The following is a 19396-nucleotide window of genomic DNA, read 5'->3' as shown; positions in this document are numbered from 1 at the left end:
CCTGCGGGTGTCCAGGCAGAGAAGCGAACCTGCCAAGAGATGAGAATGAAAATTTGGTTCAGATTGACTTCTTCGTCAACCTGGATCAGACTTCAGGAAGTTCACTGTCAGCAATCTGGAGACACGTTTCCAGGCAACACTCACTCTCGTTCCAGGAGCTCAGTAACGCTGAAGGTGTGACTGCTTAGGAAGTGCTTTGAATCTAGTGTGGTTTCCGGGTTAGCATAGAGGTCAGAAGGCCATATAAAATATATGTGACATCTCCCCTCCCCCACCTAAGGATGGTTCTATTAATAGAGAGCTAGGGAGGGACTTTGCGGGATACTCCATCCTGGGGCATTTGGTGAGGTCGGCCTCTATAGCAAAAGCTAGGTGAGGGAGACCTGTCTCCACAGATAGCAAACAGGTCACCAGGTCATTAACAGGATCCACTCCCAGCCCTCCGGGTAGGAAAACAGGTATTTCTATCTCCTCCCTTGAGGAGAGAGAGGCCCCTGTGTGGTTAACATTCCTGATTCCTTAGCGCTCTGTGGGCGCAAGGACCTTCGGGCCCCCAATGTGCCAGCAGCACATCCCCTTTATTTTCTTTTGCTCAGAGTGGCCTCTGTTACTTCCATGGCAATTTGACCTGCTGTAGTAGGGTCTGGAGGTCCTGGTCCTTCCAGCGACTTGAAGGGTATCACCTCCTGTACCCATCATTGCAGATGGGAACCCTGCCAGTATCTAGCTGTTGCTCTTTTGTGGGGAGCTGCCCCTTTTCTCTTTAGCTGCTTTAAAGATTTTTAAGTTGATTTTGGTTTGAGAAATGTAATTAGGATGTGTCTTAGAGATTTCTTAGGGCTTCTATTTGAGAGTCACTCCTTTCCTCGGATCTGTAGACTTATGTCTTTCAACAAGGAAATATTCAGTCATCCGGTGAATACTTCTGTGGCCCCAAGCCTGGTCCTCGCCTTCTGGAACTCTTATGCTATCAATTCTTTTCTATATAGTTTCTTCTTATCCTCAGAGTTATGTTTCAAGACTTAACAGCATCGATGCTTAAAACTACAGTTTATATATTGTTTTCCCTCCTAGACATGCATTCCGGTGGTAAAGCTTGATTTATAAGTAAATTAAGTAGTTAATTAGGCACAATGAGGCAAATAAAAGAACTAACAACAAATTGGACAATTGTAACGATATCCTATAATATAAGTTTATACATTGGAGCTTTTGTTGATTAATGTAAGGGTTGTCTGAACATAACACTGCAGTACTACAACAGTTCATCTGATAACCGAGATGTCTGCTGAGTGACTAATGGACAGGTAGGATTCAAAGAGAGGATGCTTTGTATCTTGGTTGGGCTGGACCAGGACTGCATGTACTTTCTTTATGCCACTTGGAATGGCATGCCAGTTTAAAAGTTACAAACTAGCTTTCCACGCTGCCCAGGCATGGGTCCGTACAGCGTTGTCCTTGCTTCCCATCATAACTTAAAGGGAAGCTTATACGATGTCCGGAGCCCTTGATGTCCTGCAGATGAAGGAGGAGGATGTCCTCAAATTCCTTGCCGCAGGAACCCACTTAGGTGGCGCCAACCTTGACTTTCAGATGGAACAGGACATCTACAAAAGGAAGAGTGATGGTATCTACACCATAAACCTGGAGAGGACCTGGAAGAAGCTGCCGCTTGCAGCTCCAGGAACACTGACCAGCGGGCTATGCTAATGTTTGCTGCGGCCACTGGAGCCACTCCCATTGCTGGCCGCTTCACACCTGGGACCCTCGCCAGCCAGATCCAAACAGGCTTCAGAGAGCTACGGCTTCTAGTGGTGACTGACCCCAGGGTTGACCACCAGCCCCTCTCTCAGAAGCCTCTGACATCAGTCTGCCCTCCGTTGCTCTGTACAACACAATTCTCCTCTGCACTGTGTGGACATTGCCATCCCATGCAACAACAAGGGAGCTCACTCAGTGGATCTGAGGTGATGGATGCTGGCCTGTGAAGCACTCTGCATGCTTGGCACTATCTCCTGTCAGCACCCGTGGGAGGTTATGCCTGATCGTTACTTCTACAGAGACCCAGAGGAGACTGAGGAGGAGGAGCAGGCTGCTGCTGAGAAGGCCTTGACCAAGGAGGAATTCCATGGCAGATGGACTGTGCTACCTCCTGAGTTCACCCCTGCTTAGCCAGAGATGGCAGACTGGTCTGAGGGTGTGCAGTGCCCTCCATACCCATCCAGCAGTTCCCTACTGAAGACTGGAGTGCCCAGCCAGCCACAGAGGACTGGTCAGCAGCTCCCACAGCGCAGGCCACCGTGTGGGTTGGAGCAACCACTGAGTGGTCCTGAGCTGCTCTGCAGACACCTGAGCAAAGGGGAAAATAGAGTTCCTAAGAGTAAAAAAAAAAAAAAAACAATACAAAAAGTTATAAAGTTCTCTGTCTGTCTGTCTGTCTGTCTGTCTGTCTGTCTCTCTCTCTCTCTCTCTTACTCTCTCCCTCCTCCTGGCCCCCTCCTTCTGTGACCAGGCTGCCCTTGAACTCTTGTACATCGGATTGTCTCTGCCTCCCAAGTGCTGCGACTAAAGGTGTGTGATGCTCCACCTGGCTATGAACTGTTTCTTTACGACGTTTTCTCCCAGATGTTTTCACACTGCCCTTTACTTCTTTCTTTTCTTTTCTTTTTTGAGACAGGGTTTCTCTGTGTAGCCTTGGCTGTCCTAGACTCACTTTGTAGACCAGGCTGGCCTCGATCTCACAGCGATCTGCCTGCTTCTGCCTCCTGAGTGCTGGGATTAAAGGCATGTGCCACCACACCCGGCTCCACACTGCCCTTTACCATGGGTAACTGAAACCACGGACAGTGAAATCACAGAGAAGGGAGAAGTGACGTGGCACCTCAAGCCTCAGCTTATTGTTGTTTTTCAATCTAGGGTTTTCTTTTCCTCCTTCTGTTATTCAGACTGAGTAACTTCCTTCAGTCTGTCTTCAAGTTGATTTCTCTATTTTAAGAACAACTGAAGTTAGTTAGGTGAGCACAATGTGTGGTGTTTGGCATCTCCACGTGCCTAAGCCCGTCTTGTAAGATTTGAAGTTGCGATTCTTGCGTTTTCCAGTTTTATAATCCACTCGCCCCTCTTACCAGAGCTTCTTTTCCTTTGTTGAGATTTTTTTTTTCTTTTTCAACCATGTTTTACTAGAACTTATAAATGACCACTGATGCACTTTTACGATGGGTACTTTAAAAATCCTTGCCATATCATCGAGACACCTGATTCATCTCAGTACTGGCATAGGTTGTCATCTCTAATGCAGTTTGTGGTTTTCCTGGTCCTGGGTATGAGTGACTCTCTACTAAGCCCCTCACACTTTGGTGATTGTATGAGGACCTTTAATCTTCTCTCAGTGTCGTATTCCAGCGTGCAGTCTCCCAGGTGAGCATGCACTTCTGTCTTTCTTGGTGTGTTTTAGCTCTGACAGTTCAATCCTGGTCTGCTTTGGTCTTTGAGCTCTTGCAGTACCATCCTGGTCTGCTTTGGTTTTCTGATGTCACTTCCTGCCCTCACTCCCCAGTTCTGATTTTTCAGCTTTGCTTATATGATCTAGAGTCAAAGCCAATTATGACTCACGTGTCTGTCTTTTACCTTTTAACATTTTATTGTCCCCCCAACTCCATTCTCCCTACTGAGGGGGGGAAGGGTTTTTCCTCTCTCTTGATTCTTTTATTGTATTTTTCATGGGCTTTTTAACAACAACTAAGCCAGGCGTGGTGGTGTGTGCCTGTGATCTCAGCACGTGGGAGGCAGAGGCAGGAGGATTGCTGTGAGTTCAAGGCCAGCCTGGTCTACAAAGTGACAGCCTAAGCTACACAGAGAAACCCTGTCTCAAAAAAAGAAAAAAAAAGAAAGAAAGAAAGAACAACTGAAATCACATTCCATCTTAAACTGAATTTTCAGAATCGTTTGTGTAGGTCTTCAGATGACACCCAGGTCTGTTATGAGGACCAAGCGCCTGTCCACAGAGCCACATTCCCAGCCTTCTCCTAAGTATCCGTGCACATAGCCCTTCTCCCCAACATTACTTAACTTCTGTTCCTAGCTTTTCTACCCCTTTAAAGTCAGATGATGAATCCGAGTTTTGTCTCTTTTATTTTTTATTGGAATTTTAAAGCAGCCCTTATTGAGGTCACATTTGGTTTGCATTTCATTAATTTCATTTCATTTTTATGAAATTCTCCCCTACTCTCTTGGTAGTTATGTCTTCCTTGTTTTTCCACAAGTGAAAGAAAGCTCATCTCTCTTGTTTTCACTATTCTTCATTTCATAAAACTCCATAAGACTATTTTCCCCCTGGGTTTTCTTTTAGGAGTACTCAAGAACTTTGAACGTCCAATACTCTGATTGGCATGACTTCAGGAATTACTATTTCACTGTGTGTTTCCTCTTTAGAAAGTAGCTGTTTATGCCAGGCATGATGTAGCGCACCTTTTGTCCCAGCCCTCAGAAGGCAGAGGTAGGAAGATCTCTGAGTTTGAGGCCAGCCTGGTCTACAAAGTGAGTTCCAGGATAGCCAGGGCTACACAGAGAAACCCTGTCTCATTTTTTAAAAAAATGAAGAAGAGAAGAAGAAAGAAAGAAATAAGAAAAAAGAAAAAGACACAGACAAAGAAGAAGCTATTTGTGAAATTTAAACTGACTGGCGGGTGTTGGAATTATGGGTGGGCGGCAAGAGGGTTAGGACGGAGCAGGGTGAAGCTAAGTTTTGTATTAAGTTCTCAGTTATCGGTTCATACTAAGGAAATTGTGTAACTCCTACATTTTTCATTCACTTAGATGTCCCTATGGCCCAGTAAAGTGATTTTGGTAACTGCTTCATGCATATTTGAAGAGCTGACAGTCTCCAGGGACTCACTGTGTTATACAGAGAGTAAAGGGAAGAACTTCCATCGAAGCTTTGAAACCACTTGTATTTATTGATTGGGCCATGCGCTCCCACTATTCGGGCTTTGGAAAGTCTTTCTTGCAGGTGGCTACCCTGAACATCACGGAGTGCTTAGCATCCTTGTCCCCTAACCTACTAGACACCAGGGAGATCTCTATAAGATCTGTCATCCAGAAATATCTTCAGATGTTACCAATAGTGCTCTGGGTTCATAATCGCCCCAACGTAGGAACCAGTGCTTCTCTAAGGTTTTATTTCTATGAAATGCATTTAACCCACATCATAAATATATGTCATGCATCATGATTTTACAAATAAAAATCTATAAACAGAGCAAAGATCCATAAGCAGAAGTCCAAAGAAGTTAAATGTAACCCAGGTTTTATTTCTAATTAGGAACAGAACCGAAACCAAACAGGAAATCAAACCCAGGGAGCTGGCGAATACTTCTGGGACTAGGAAGGCTTGCTGTGCAAGCCTGGGGACCTGAGTTTGAATCCCAGTGATACACATAAGTAGCCTGGTGTGACTGAAGACAAGCCTGTAAGCCCAGAGCTGTAGGAGGAGAGACAGGAGGCTTACTAAAGCCTGCTCCCTGCCAGCCTGGCTCCAGTTTTACTGAGAGACCGTGTCTCAAGGGAATATGGCAGAGTGTGACAGAACAGGCCACTTGGTGTCCTCTTCTGGTCTCCTCATGTACACACACCACAGACACCCATGCATCACACGCACACACACACAAACACAGAGAAAGGACTGGAATCAACCTACATGCCATTCAGTGCATGGTGAAACATGAATAGAAAGAGATATGGAGCAAATTAACTGCTTAACTTATTTGCGACAGCTAATTCTCAGAACCAATACTAAGAGAAAAATTAACAGGCAGACATCTTTTAGCTAAGCAAAGCCCAGCATCATTTCTCATCTCTCTGATTCTAATTATCTTCCTTTGCTATTTATTTATTTTCCCGCTTGTGGAACCGCCCCCATGACTGTGAGGGTCATGGCTTTGAGTCCCTTTTTTCTTGGCCTTCCTTTTTCAGGAAGCTGGTTTTCCTCAAGTGTCAATGGCTGGCTCTCTTCCTCCTGCTCTTATTTATGTGGAAGAAGGAAGCAGGATGTCGGGGTTAGGACTTGTTGACTGATGGCCGTTAGCTCAGACAGACACCCTTCTATCAACCTGGCACTCTTGGGCATTGCCAGGCAGCTGGGAAGAACGCATCGTGGTTGGATGGTCTTGAGTACCTTCAAGGGTGCTGCCTCAGCCCTGCTCATCCCCTACCCACTCCCCACATCTCTATGGGGTCCTTAGGCTGCTGGCATCCCCTCCCCTTTGTGTTAGGGGATCCTAGGACCATTATGCCTGGACTTCCGTTTCTGTGAGGTTTTGAGAAAGCAGCAGGAAACCAGTGCACACAGCTAAGTCAGTTGCCACTCAGAGAGTTCACTTCCAGCGTCCAGATGTTCTTCTTCTTTCTTGCCCATGCTAGTACGTTCATGTATGTGCAAAAGTACACACTCATCCCTCCACAGTGCAGAGGGCAGATTATATGAACCCCTCTCCCAAGATACCCAACCCCAGGAATGCTCTAGCTCCCTCTCACCCCCCACCCCCGTTTTAAAAATCTATTTATTATGTATACATTTTTCTGCCTACAGGCCAGAAGAGAGCTCCAGATCTTATTATAGACGGTTGTGAGGCACCATGTGGTTTCTGGGACTTGAACTCAGGACCTTTGGAAGAGCAGTCAGTGCTCTTAACTGCTGAGCCATCTCTCCAGCCCCTCAAGTCCTTTTATAAAATGACATATAACTCCTTGGGTGTGCGTGCGCATTTACTCATGTATATCCTCCCACAGATTTTGTTATCGCTAGACTCTTTACAGCATCCACACCACTGGGCTTGCCGTGTGATGCTGTTTAGAGAATAATGGCAGAATAAGGTCTGGAAGAGGTCATCCCGACCCCCATCCCCAGCTGGTCACTCCCTGCCCTGATGGCACCTTCCAGGCTTCATCTATGCCGAGGACATGTTTGCTTAGGAAGGCAAAAACCCACATGCATGTGAGTGGCCCTGACAGCCTCACCGCCAGTTCACAGAGGCTGCCTGGATGGTCTGATTTATCAGGCAGATTTTCTTCATTTTGTTTGGTTTTTCATGACAGGGTTTCTCTGTGTAGCCTTGACTGTCCTGGATTCACTCTGTAGACCAGGCTGGCCTGGAACTCACAGCGATCTGCCTGCCTCTGCCTCCCGAGTGCTGGGATTAAAGATGTGCTCCACCACTACCCGCTGGCTACTACCAGCCAGATTTATAAGCCCTTGGCACAGACAACACAGCTGGGGTTCAGTTCTCCTCAGCATGTCAAATGTATGTTTTTAAAAAATATTTCACCTCCACTGTTTGGGTCTCACCTTCCCCATTAATTAGATGAAGGTGAGAATCTCTTTTGCAGAAGTGTTGGGAATATTAGAAGAGATACTTTGGGCCCAGGAGGGGAAATCTCTTCAGGAAGGCGGTGTGATTCCCCTAATGGTCACCAGGTGGAGCTATTGGCACCCTTAACTAAGCACAGCAAGGCTCAAAGGAGGGGGACAGCTGCAGCTTCTGCGTCATTCTGTTTTGTTTTAAAATGATGGCTCCCTCAGGGAGACAGAATCTGAATCTTTGATGTCAAAGCCATGCACACTTTAAAAATTATCAAAATAATAACTGAGTGTTTGCAGGGTGGTGCAGCCTGACACTTTGATACATGTTTACAACGGGGAGCGACTACGGCAGGATAATTATGAAATCTATCGCCTCATATGCTTATTATTTTTTTTTTAACTGAAGACATTTTGAGTCTATTTCCTTTAGCAATTTTCAAACTTCGGATGCTTTATTATTTATCCTCATCACGATTTTATGCAACAGAGCATGCATATTTTTTTTTTTGAGCATGCATATTTTAACAAGTGATGCTAGTCCAAGCTACGATAAACTTCTCTTTTTATGTTGATTGTCTCAGGCTTTCTGTCACAGGACGTCTTTGCCTGTACCTCCTACCAGATGCCTGCCTCTGCATATGTCTAGTTCCTCCAAGACAAAGCCTAAATGGAACTCAAGTAGTTACACACACACACACACACACACACACACACACACACACACACACACACACGTTCCCATCCCTTCTCCATCCTCTATCTTGGGTGATGATGTTCCACCCACTCACAACAGCCAGAATCCTGGTAAGTTAATCCACTAAGGCAGGGCTTTTCAAAATTGAAGTTATGCACAGACCACTGCAGGTTCTTGGACTATGGAGCGTGTGTTGTAGATGGTGGGACTGAGGTTGTAGGGGCGGGAGTGTCTCAAGAACAGGAACTGAGGGGGCTGGAGAGATGCCTCAGTGGTTGAGAGCGCTGACTGCTCTTCCGAAGGACCCGGGTTCAATTCCCAGCACCCCCATGGCAGCTCACAACTGTCTATAACTCCAAGGTCTGACACCCTCACACAGACATACATGCAGGCAAAACACTAATGCACATAAAATAAAAAATAAATAAATTTTAAAAAGAAAAGAATTGGGACCGAGGCTATGGGGGACACTTGGAATTCAGGACAGGCTACGATTGACACTGGTATCCGTGGTGACATGAGAGCGCTTGGGTTTGTGTGCTCTGTCTGGGTTCTTCGGTGGAGTTATCAAAGCCTGTGGCTAGTCACCCACTGGCACGCTCATGGCTGTCTCCCTACTGCCCACTGCCCCATGGGATGCTGAGGTTCCCTCAGTGGATTGCATGCTGGATCGGACACGTTCAACCTGCTTTGTAAATAAGGTCATTTCAAAACATCAAAAGGTTAGGCATGCCAGCTACTGGCCCCTTCCGCTAGAATCCTAGGCTTTCCCCTGTCCTGTCTCCCAAGTTCTGTCACTGTTCCCCAAATACATTCACTTCTCGTTACCACTTCAACTAAAGTGATACCCTGGGATCCGGCCTCGGCTCCTTCTCCCAGGGTAGCTAGGTCACTGCATGCTTTCATGTCTGGCGGTGGCTTCCTTTTGCTTTGCAGCCGCAACTCAAACTTGTCACCAGGTCCTCAGCACATGAGATGTGGGGCAGCCTCTCCTGCTCCTTCCTGGGCCCCTTCCCATGTGGCAAACGCCAGCCTCCTAGCTTTCTTCCCCCATCCCTGCCAGGGCAGCTCTCTCGGGCTCCAAAGTTTCCTAAGTTTATTGGATCACCCTTCCTCTGTGCCCAAAGCAGAGGTTGCCTGTTCTAAGTATGTTGAGTTCTACATCATGGTTCAGACCAACGCCAGATTTAAAATGTTCAAATAGGTTGTCTGTACCCAACATACACAGAAACAGTACGATGCAATAATTGTTTATGGCAAGATGGCACAGCAGGTAAAGGTACTTATTGCCAGACCCGGTGGCCTGACTTCAATCCCTGGGATTGACAGAAGGAGAGAAGTGACTCCAAGTTGTCCTCTGACCTCCACATGCATGCCATGACACATGCATACCTACTCACACATACGCACTCTCACATACAAATAAATAAGTAAAACGTAATTTTTTAATTAAAATGTATAAAACATTATATTGTGTTAGATATAAGTCATGTAGGGATAATTTAAGTGATATGAGGGACGTGCCTAAGTTATATGTAAACATGGCACTGTTATATGAGGGATTCGGGCATCTGAAGGTAGGGGCTGGAGGTGGAATCTGATAGACAGTAGCTAATGGACAAAGAGAAGCCAGTGTGAGCTCAGACCCAAGGGGAGAGGAGCTCAGATGCAGCAGGAGCCAGGGGTCAGAGCCTGGGCATTCTTGGAAGAAAGGTCTTGTTAGGAGGCCTAGAGTCTCTCCTCTAGGACATGGATGGCCAAGTGTGTTGTTCCCTTCATCACGGACGTCAGCATTGCGAGGGTGAGTCTGATCATCCCCCCCAGACTACTACCTGCCCCTTCCCTATGACCGTCAGCCAGCTCCACGCGACACAGATAGCAGATGCCACTTTCCTCAGAACGGCTGGTGCCGTATCCTGAAATTCATGCCTGTGTTGAGTGATTGGCCAATACGTTCCAGGCTCCAGAGACATTCCACGTCCCTCTGGCTGCGGCGCTCAGGAAGAGCTTCCTGGAGGGCCTTCCTGAGATAGAGCTGGAGAGCGGACAGGCTTTGTGTAAGAATAGACTACATCAGGCAGGGCCGAGTGTGAGAGACAAGACTGGTGTGCTTATAGGAGACAGGAGAGGCTGGCCTGTCTAAAGGGAGGCCACGGGAATGGCTACAGAGTGTCAGGCATGTCAACACAGAAGGCCTCAAAGGCCAGGCGGAGAAGGCTGGCCCCAGCAGAGCTCAGAGGCCTCTGGGCAGAGTCTCAGCACTGCTGGACCACCTATGCTCTGATGCTGATGCCCTGACTCTGACCCTGGGCTCTGGACCAGCTGCAGCCTAGCTCATGCTGGGACCCACCTAGGTCTGAGCTCACTCCGGCTTCTGCCTCTGTCCTCTTTGTGTTGCTCTAACAGAACACCAAGGATTAAATCATTTCTTGTGAACAGAGTTTATGTGGGTAATGGTTCTAGAGGCTGCTGTGACATAGGAGAGACCTACACCCAGCAAGGGCCTTAGGCGAATCCCATGGCAGAATGCAAAGGGGCAAAGGAACCTATGGGAGACAGGGGCTGACGTTTATACAAGACCATTCTAAAAATAATGAATCCATCCCATGATAACGGCATCAGTCCCTATATGGAAGCCAAGCTTTTATGACGTAACATGGAGACCCCACATCTCAACACCGTTGCATGGAAATATTTTTGTTTGTTTTTTAACAGTTATTTATTTGCATGTATATTTGTACACACACACACACACACACACACACACACACGGACACGGACACGTGCATATGGAGGTCAGAGGACAACTTGCAGGAGTCACTTCTCTCCTTCTACCATGGAGGTCCTGGGACTCAAACTGAGGGACACAGGACTGGCCCTTAGCAGCTGAGCCATCTTGGTGGTCTAGAAGATGAAGCTTCTAACACATGAACTTTAGGGGACACTTTAAAACCAGAACAGCCTCTGTGCGCTGACCCCTGTAGGCTTCCTGGACTCTCCGCCCTCCTGTTCCCTGTGTCAGCAACAGCTCCTGTCCCAACATAAGCTGATCAGACCCTCCTTCATCCAACTCAAATCAGTTGCCGGGGACCCTGAGCTCCTCCCAGTGCGCTCCTACTTGCCTGATCCTACTGGTGTTTTAATCATCCTCTGAACACCCCCCCCCTTTTTTTTTTTTGGCCTGGAACTGAGAAGATGACATTTCCTCTCTGACCATGTGAAATATTTACCCCATCGTTCCGTACTTCAGCTCCTCTGGGTCAGTACGGGAGAAGGAGCAACTGAGGAAATCCTATAAGAACAGAACAGTCCCCTCTGGGCCTATATATGACCCGGGCAAGCCTTTCTCCTCGCACCACGCTGGGTGGGCAGCCTCCGTATCCTTTAGTCTATTTGTGTGTGTGTGTGTGTGTGTGTGTGTGTGTGTGTGTGTGTGTGTGTTCGTGCGCGCGCACATGCAGACTGGAGTGACGGATGGTTGCACACCACCACATGAGTTCTGGGATTTGAACCTGGGTCTTCCGCAAGGGCAGCAAATGCTCTAAACCGCTGAGCCATCTCTTCTGTCTCAGCCCCCTCGAGATTCTCAGCTTGAATGTAGAGCAGGCCATAGCCTCATCTTGGAGCCCCAGGATTACCTCTCCTCCCTCCCCTTAGTTTTCCCAGGCTACCTGAGCTCTCTCCTGAAGACAGGGTGTACCAGCTGTCGGTAGCATCCGCCCAAGGCTGCCCCCACTGAGGCCAGGAGAGGACAAAGCTGGAGAGACAACCCGCTCCACCCCAGTTCCCTGACTCCTGGAAAGCCCTGGGGAATTCCGAGCTCATCACTGGCCCCACAGCCCGAGCTACCACACCCTGCCTCCCCAACAGCACCAGAGCCTCACCCACCCCAAAGTACCCTGTGCTGTTAGTTCTGGGCCACAGGCCCAGCTTCCTCCTTAGAAACCTCCTCCAAGAACCCAAAACCCAGGAATGGCTAACACCCAGCTGACACACAACTTCATCCCCTGAGTCACTGGTTTGTGGGGAGCAAAGTCTCCCTTTAATGTCTGCCCAAGTGGTGCTTGGGGATTCCATGCCCCTTCCATGCTCCCTAAACATACTGAATGGAAACCTCGGCTGTGTGGATAGGATTGGGTACGTGTGAGACTGGTCGCACCGCTAGGCCTGTGGCTAAGGAGGAGTCTGCTAACCCTCTCTGCTCCAGCCTTGCTCCTCTGGAAGTGGATAAGAACTAAAATTCAGAATTTAAAATCTGGGGCATGGTGTTCATTAGCTATAGAAACTGCTGCAAATCCCTAGCCCTGCCAGATTATAGGGAGGTGGAGTGGACCTTGAAAATGCTGTCTGAGGAAAAGGGTGTTAGACACCTACTGAGAGAGTTGCTTGGCATAGAAGAGCCTATATTGCTTGCTCCTGGGATGAGCCATTTGTGAATTTGTCCCCGTTTAACTCTCAACCCCGTGCTCCAGCGACCCCTGCTGCCTGTCTGTGGCCTTTCACACACCAGACGTATCTTGTCAAAAATAAACAGATAGATGGGCACCTGGTCTGTATGGTAAAATTCAGCCCAGAGTTGTTTTTGTTTTTCTGGAAACCCTGTTCCAATTTACATCCTCCAAGCTACAGAAGAACTTGGACAGAGCATCCACAACTGGCTCACATCTGCACAGTTTGTTTGGGCTGGCCCCAACTTAACAGTGACTTCACTCAATGATTGTTTTATTTGACAATGGTGTGAAAGCAATAGGCTTTCAGTCAAAAAGGATTGTGAATTCAGGCCTTTCCTTGGACTAACCACACCAGGTACACTCGTCTCTTGACACCAAGAAGTGGCAGTTAACCACAGCATGAGGCTGTGTGGCAACGGATAGTCCTCCACGTTCTGTTGTCTTGGTTAATGTTTTATTGCTGTGAGGAGACACCCTGAGCAGGGCAACTCTTACAGAGGAAAGGATTTCACTGGGGCTTCCTTACAGTTCCAGAGGTTTAGTCTGTTATTGCCATCATGGAGGGAGCAAGGTGGCAACACAGGCAGACATGGTGCTGGAGAAGGAGCTGAGGGTTCTGCATCTACATCCACAGGCAGCAGAAGAGAGAGAGAGAGAGAGAGGAGAGAGGAGAGAAAGAGAGAAAGAGAGAGAGGAGATAGAGAGAGGAGAGAGAGGAGAAAGAGAGAGAGGAGAGGAGAGAGGAGAGAGAGGAGAGAAAAGAGAGGAGAGAGAGGGGAGAGAGAGGGGAGAGAGAGAGGAGAGAGAAAGAGGAGAACGGAGAGAGGAGAGAGAGAGAGGAGAGAGAGAGAGGAGAGAGAGAAGAGGCAGGGGGTGGGTGGGTGGGATGACCCATACTTTTAACCCTAGCACTCAGGGAGGCAGAGGCAGGTGGATCTCTGGGAGTTTGAGGCCAGCCTGGTCTACTGCGTCCCAGGATAGCCAAGGCTACATAGAGAAAGCTTGTCTCGAAAAAACAAACTAAAAAAAGACCTCAAAGGCCACCCCCAGTGACACACTCCAACAAGGCCATACCTAACCTAGTCCTTCTCAAGTAGCGCCACTCCCTGCTGACCAAGCATTCAAACACAGGAGCCTATGCGGCCCATTCTTGTTTAGACACCACAACTGCAGCTGAGGAGGGAGGGAGTGCTCCACACCAAGCCCCAGCTGCCTCAGCCTGTGCTTGAAGCAGGAACTGGCAATTAGGACAATCCAGCCTACAGCCTGGATGGCATGCTTGGTGGCCAGGTGCAGAACCAGAGCCAGATCTGGAAAGCCTGTGGTTTAGCTGTGGGGATCCGGGGTTTGGGAGGGCAACTGCAGGGAGGCACAGTGGCTTCAGGTGTCTTTTGTGATGCACCTGCTCTTCCTCCCATCCCAGCATCCAGTCTCCCTTAGGAATCTTTCTAGCCTCAGTCTTCCTAGATGGGGTTCCAACAAGATGGCCTCTCCCAGCAGCCCATACCAGGCACAGAGAAAAGACCCAAAGGCTGACTCAGAGGCGTCCACACCACTCCCGGCTAGAGTTGTTGCCTCTGAAGTGGGCGGGAGTTCAGTTCATCACTGCTCAAGGACTGTGGGGATTTCCCGTGCCCCTCCCCCCTGTGGATTTAGTAAACCATGAACACAGAAAAAAAAAAAAGCCTGAAGTGCTGGGGCCTGCACAAGACAAAATCAAGTACAGGGCATCAAAGCTGGGAGACAGGTGGGCTGTCAGGAAGATGTACAAAATGGAGGCTGGGGACAAGTGATGGCTGGGATCCACAGAGAGTTTCCACTAACCCAAGCAATGCAGGGTGTTGTCTGGGGTCTGGTTTTCACTGAGCTTCCAAGAGGAGTCCTCCATTGAAGCTCAGAGCCCAAGGGCTGAGGCACCATGTCCCCATGGCACACAGTCGTGGGAAGCCACAGGGGAGGTTGCACATGATGCCAAGTGGAGATAAGAGTGGCCTTGGAGGTAGGTTATACATGGGGCAAAGGGACAAGAGACTCGAGAAAGTGAACTAAGAAAACTAAGGAGATGTCAGAACCAGGAGCCTGAAGGAGGGGTACTGGGGGAAGCCCAGGGCTTCTTCAGTGCCAAGCACACAGCGTTTCCATCTCACCTGATGCTTAGGAGTGTAGCTGGCAGTGAGCAGAGGAGGAGGGAAAAGCAGAAGCTCAGGTCAGGGAGGGGAACAGACCAGGACAGTGGTGCTGACAACTTCCTGAATGAACCAGCTTTCTAGAGGACTGCAGAAGATGCCTATGCAACATGCAAGCAGGCTGACCCCTAAATCTAGGAGATGGGGTGGTGGGGGGGACACAGGAGCTGGATCAGACTCACCTCTGCCCTTGTCTCTCCAGGGGTGACAATGGGAAGAAGAGGCAGCCTGGTCCTCACACCGGGCACCCAGTGTCCCTGCCGACAGAGTCCAAGGCATGCTCTGCTTAGGTGTTACTACTTGGATAATATTTGAGAATGTCCCCTGAGCATCCATGTCCTCGAAGCTTGGTCCCCAGTGTTGCAATGCTGAGAGGTGGTGGCACCTTTAAAAGGTGGGACCCGGTGCAAGGTAATTTGATCATGGGGTTCCACCTAGAAGGGATTAATGCTGGTTTGTCCAAGTAATTTGGCTCTCACTTGTGAGCTGTTATGAAGTGAGTCAGTGCCGTGTCATTGGCTCTTTCAGCACACAGCTCACTTCCTTCTGCTTCTCCACAATGCTGTGATGTAGCTGTGGGAATCCTCACCAAATCCCAGCCTCCAAACAGGTCCGCTGAATCAACCTGTTTTCTCTGTACACTCTCAGACTCAGTTACTGTGTTATAGGAACACAAAAGAATCTAATACCCTAGGTCTGTGCAGGAGCCGGCTACCCAAAGATGAAAGTCAACTTTTCCTGCTGCAGAAAGGGCAGTCTGCCTCAAGGAGGCGTGGTCTAGGGGCAGAAATGGAGACTCTGAAAGGTGAAAGGATAGATGGGTCCAGATACGGTGATCTGAGGAGAGGCCCTGAGCTGGAAAGGATGCTGAACCCCAGTTTGTGAACCTCCCACCCCACTTCTAAAACTCCCTTGTGCTTCTTAATGGTCTTTCAGGCCATGCCAGTCCATAAAGAGGACCCCAAGGTAACCGAGACAATAGCTACACCAACAAGCGGACATTTGCTAAACAAAAACAAAACAAAAGGCTCTATTAAAGCACCTCGGTGCAGTGCTAACTCAGTATGGCCTAGTACCACCCAATTCACTGCTGAATGCTCAGATACACTCATTAAGATGTTCATGTGCCTAAATGCATCTTCTTAAAACACGGTAGCCGGATGGTGTGCTTGCCACAGAGAAACAAAAGGGTGGGTTAGCCAAGATCCTGGTTTTCATAAGGTGGCCAGTGAAGGCTTCAAGGAGAAAAGGATACTTTAGCAGAGACATAGTGAAAGCAGGGAAGCAAAGTGGGCAGCTCTCCGGGAGAAGAGCCTTCCAGACAGAAGGGAGGCCAAGTGCAACGTCAGAAGCCTGAAGCAGGCCCGTGCTCAGCTACAGACTCAGGAGGCCTCACCCACCAGCCATGGAACAGGCCTTTGACACCTGCACGCCAGTCAGTGTGCACTCCTGGTTACAGGGATTGGCCTGCACTGACGGGTGATCCTCCAACACAAGTGCTGAGATTGTTTCACAGATGGAAAGGAAAGCAGCCCCCTTCCCTCAGATGCTGGAGCTGAGAGCTTCCACCAGTGTCTCCCCGCCTCAGGGAATAGCTAGCTGGGGTGAAGGAAGTCAACACTTACTTAGGAAGCCATCTGGAGAAGAGAGGAGGAGGGAGCAGCCCGGCCTTCCCTCAAGGCCGACCTCTTCTTGTCCTTCTTGTGTATGCTACAGCTAATTCAAATTAGTTTTTAAATTATTTAAAAATTTTAAAAATCACCTGCATACTGTGTTTTGACATTCAAAAACAAACAAAAACCAAAACCAGCTAGAACCCAAAACAATACCCCGGACTCACTTTGTAGACCAGACTGGCCTCAAATTCACAGCGATCCACCTGCCTCTGCCTCCTAAGTGCTGGGATTAAAGGTGTGCGCCACCACCATCCGGCTTTCTTCTTCTTGAGATGAGGTTTCTTTGTGTATCCCTGACTGTCCAGGACTCACTTTGTAGGCCAGGCTGGCCTCGAACTCAGAGATCTGCCTGCCTCTGCCTCCCCAAGTGCTGGGATTACAAGTGTGCGCCACTGTGCGCAGCTGCAGAACTTCTTTTTAATTGAGACAGGGTTTCACTATGTAGGCCTGGCTAGCCTGGAACTCCCTATGCAGGCCAGGTTGGCCCTAAACTCATAGAACTCCACCTACTTCTGCCTCCCAAGTGCCACTTTGCCTGGCCCTAGCAAATTCTTAGAAGTAGCAAAGGCTTAGCCAGGAACATGAGACTAATATGCAAATAAATCAATGGCAGACACTGCTTTTCTCTTTGGCTTGTACACCTCAGGTGGCAACACTAAACAGGGCAGGTACCAACCAACTAGAGACCATCCCAATAGCTTACAGTCAAAACTAGCCAGTCCTCAATCATCCATCCTGCCTGGCCTTAGTTTTGTCAGGATACTATCAGTACAGGCTCTAGTTTATGCTTTCTCTCCCATCTCCTCTCTCAGGGCCTGAGGAGTAAGGAGGAGGTACCACTAAGACTTCCCATCTCCTCTCTCAGGGCCTGAGGAGTAAGGAGGAGGTACCACTAAGACTTCCCATCTCCTCTCTCAGGGCCTGAGGAGTAAGGAGGAGGAACCACTAAGACTTCCCAGGCTCTTGCATCCCAGGACAAAGAATGGCACCAGGGACACAGAAAAAAAACATAGAGCTGTTTATTAAGAAAGGGAAAGTAGAGCCAGGTGTGGTGGTGCACGCCTTTAATCCCAGCACTCCAGAGGCAGAAGCAGGCAGATCACTGTGAGTTCGAGGCCAGCCTGGTCTACAAAGTGAACCCAGGACAGCCAGGACTACATGTCCTAACCTGAGGGACAGTTAACGGGAGCCCCTAGAAACGGAGGAGAAAGAGGACAAGGAGGGTCGCGAGAAATTGAGACAAGTTTCTGATCAAGCCTCGTTTATTGAAAATCCTCACAGAGCTTTTATGCAGTTACTGGGGCAAGGGTATTTGCGCAAGCGAGGTCGCTATGGATACCCAACTGTAAAATGCTCCAGCAGATATCTACTTTTACAGCTGCTCTAACCACAGAAGGGGGAAAAGTTCCAGAAAGAGAGAAGTTGTAAAGGGTCTGGTTAGTCAAGCAAACAGCTCCTGGGACTTCTGTTCCCGGGACAGGGCGGCCTCGCGAGCAGCTGGCCTTTATTTGATCTTACCAGTAGTCTTACTGAAAAAGCTAGTTTATAGCCGGGATGGAGTAGCTCTTACTATGAGCTCAAGAGTCTTAGAATGATCGTTCCCCACAGCTACACAGAGAAACCCTGTCTCAGGGAGAAAAGAAAGAGGAGGAGGAGGAAAAGGAGGAGGAGGAGGAGGAGAAGGAGGAGGAGGAGGAGGAGGAGGAGGAAAGTACTCCTGAGAACAAGGGTGGACTAGCGAGTAGGGGACAGGCATATGCTCAAAAAGGTTGGCCTGCATTTTCTTTTAATTAGCCTCTCTCGACAGGTGGTGGCGGCTCACGCCTTTAATCCCAGCACTCGGGAGGCAGAGGCAGGTGGATTGCTGTGAGTTCGAGGCCAGCCTGGTCTACAAAGTGAGTCCAGGACAGTCAAGGATACACAGAGATACTCTGTCTTGAAAAAAGAAAGAAAGAAAGAAAGAAAGAAAGAAAGAAAGAAAGAAAGAAAGAAAGAAAGAAAGGAAGACCAAAAACAATTCTCTCTCTCTCTCTCTCTCTCTCTCTCTCTCTCTCTCTCTCTCTCTCTCTCTCTCTCTCTCTCGTGTGTGTGTGTGTGTGTGTGTGTGTGTGTGTGTGTGTGTGTGTGTGTAAGGAGGAGGTCAGAGGGATATCAGATAACCAGGAACTGGAGTTACAGGCAGCTATAAGCTGCCTGATGTGGATGCTAGAAATTGAACTCAGGTCCTCTGCAAGACGGGTATGTGGTCTTAGCCTCTGAGCCATCTCTCCAGTCCCAGCACCTGCCTTCTTTCATGTTTTTATATGGTGGACCTTTAAGGGTTTCTGGTCATTTTGGCAGCTGGCTTCTTTCACATATTAATCTCTCTAGTACCTACGCATCAGTCACAAAACCTGGTATGTCTCACCTGGCCCTGTGTGGCATGCTATGTTTCCTACATCTAGAACTATTAGCTCTTAGACCTTTCTTATATTTCCCTTTGGGATCATATCTGACACTGGCACCGTAGCACTGATATACTTTCCCAGTAAGGGAAAGCTATTAGCCTTGAGCCAGAAGAATGGATGAAGACAGGCTACTGCCTCCTTCCTTAAGAGTTAATCCAGTTGGACAAGTCAATCACTTGCCCAAGGGACCACCCTCAGTAAGATGTGTTCACTTGAAGCCATGCTGAAGAGACAGGAGGAAAAAGCTCTTTAATGAGATCATGGCCGTTTTCTACCCAGAATTCCCAGCTCTTGGCTCAGTTGCCAAAGGTCCACCATGAGGTTCTTTTGGGTCTGCCTGCCTTTCTGAGTCCTGGCCAGAGCTTAAGCATGCCTTCACTGACTCTCTGAGCTTCTTATTCTTTCTCAAGAGCTCCCCTCACCTCCATGTGGCTGCTTATCCATGTGTCACTGCCAGCTTAACTCCAACGACACAGTTTCTTCTCTTCTTCCTCTCTGTCTCCCTCCCTTAGGCAGCTGCCTGTCTGGGATTTTTTTTTTCTCTTAAATGCTAATAATATTGCTAGCAAGCTTCTATTGAGTCCA

At 48.5% G+C, this 19396-nt stretch overlaps 1 pseudogene across 1 annotated transcript; it reads left to right on the top strand.

Annotated features, from left to right (window-relative positions):
* Nucleotides 1-813: 813 nt before the first annotated feature.
* Nucleotides 814-2373, top strand: LOC311586252 (small ribosomal subunit protein uS2-like; annotated as a pseudogene). The gene has a single exon. The product of its transcript is annotated as a small ribosomal subunit protein uS2-like (transcript).
* Nucleotides 2374-19396: the final 17023 nt, after the last annotated feature.

Source organism: Acomys minous, assembly GCF_964271855.1.
Source record: "Acomys minous genome assembly, chromosome: 16".
Lineage (NCBI taxonomy): Eukaryota > Metazoa > Chordata > Mammalia > Rodentia > Muridae > Acomys > Acomys minous.
The sequence above is the reverse complement of the archived record's forward strand: the minus strand, read 5'-3'. Positions and strand labels throughout refer to the sequence as shown.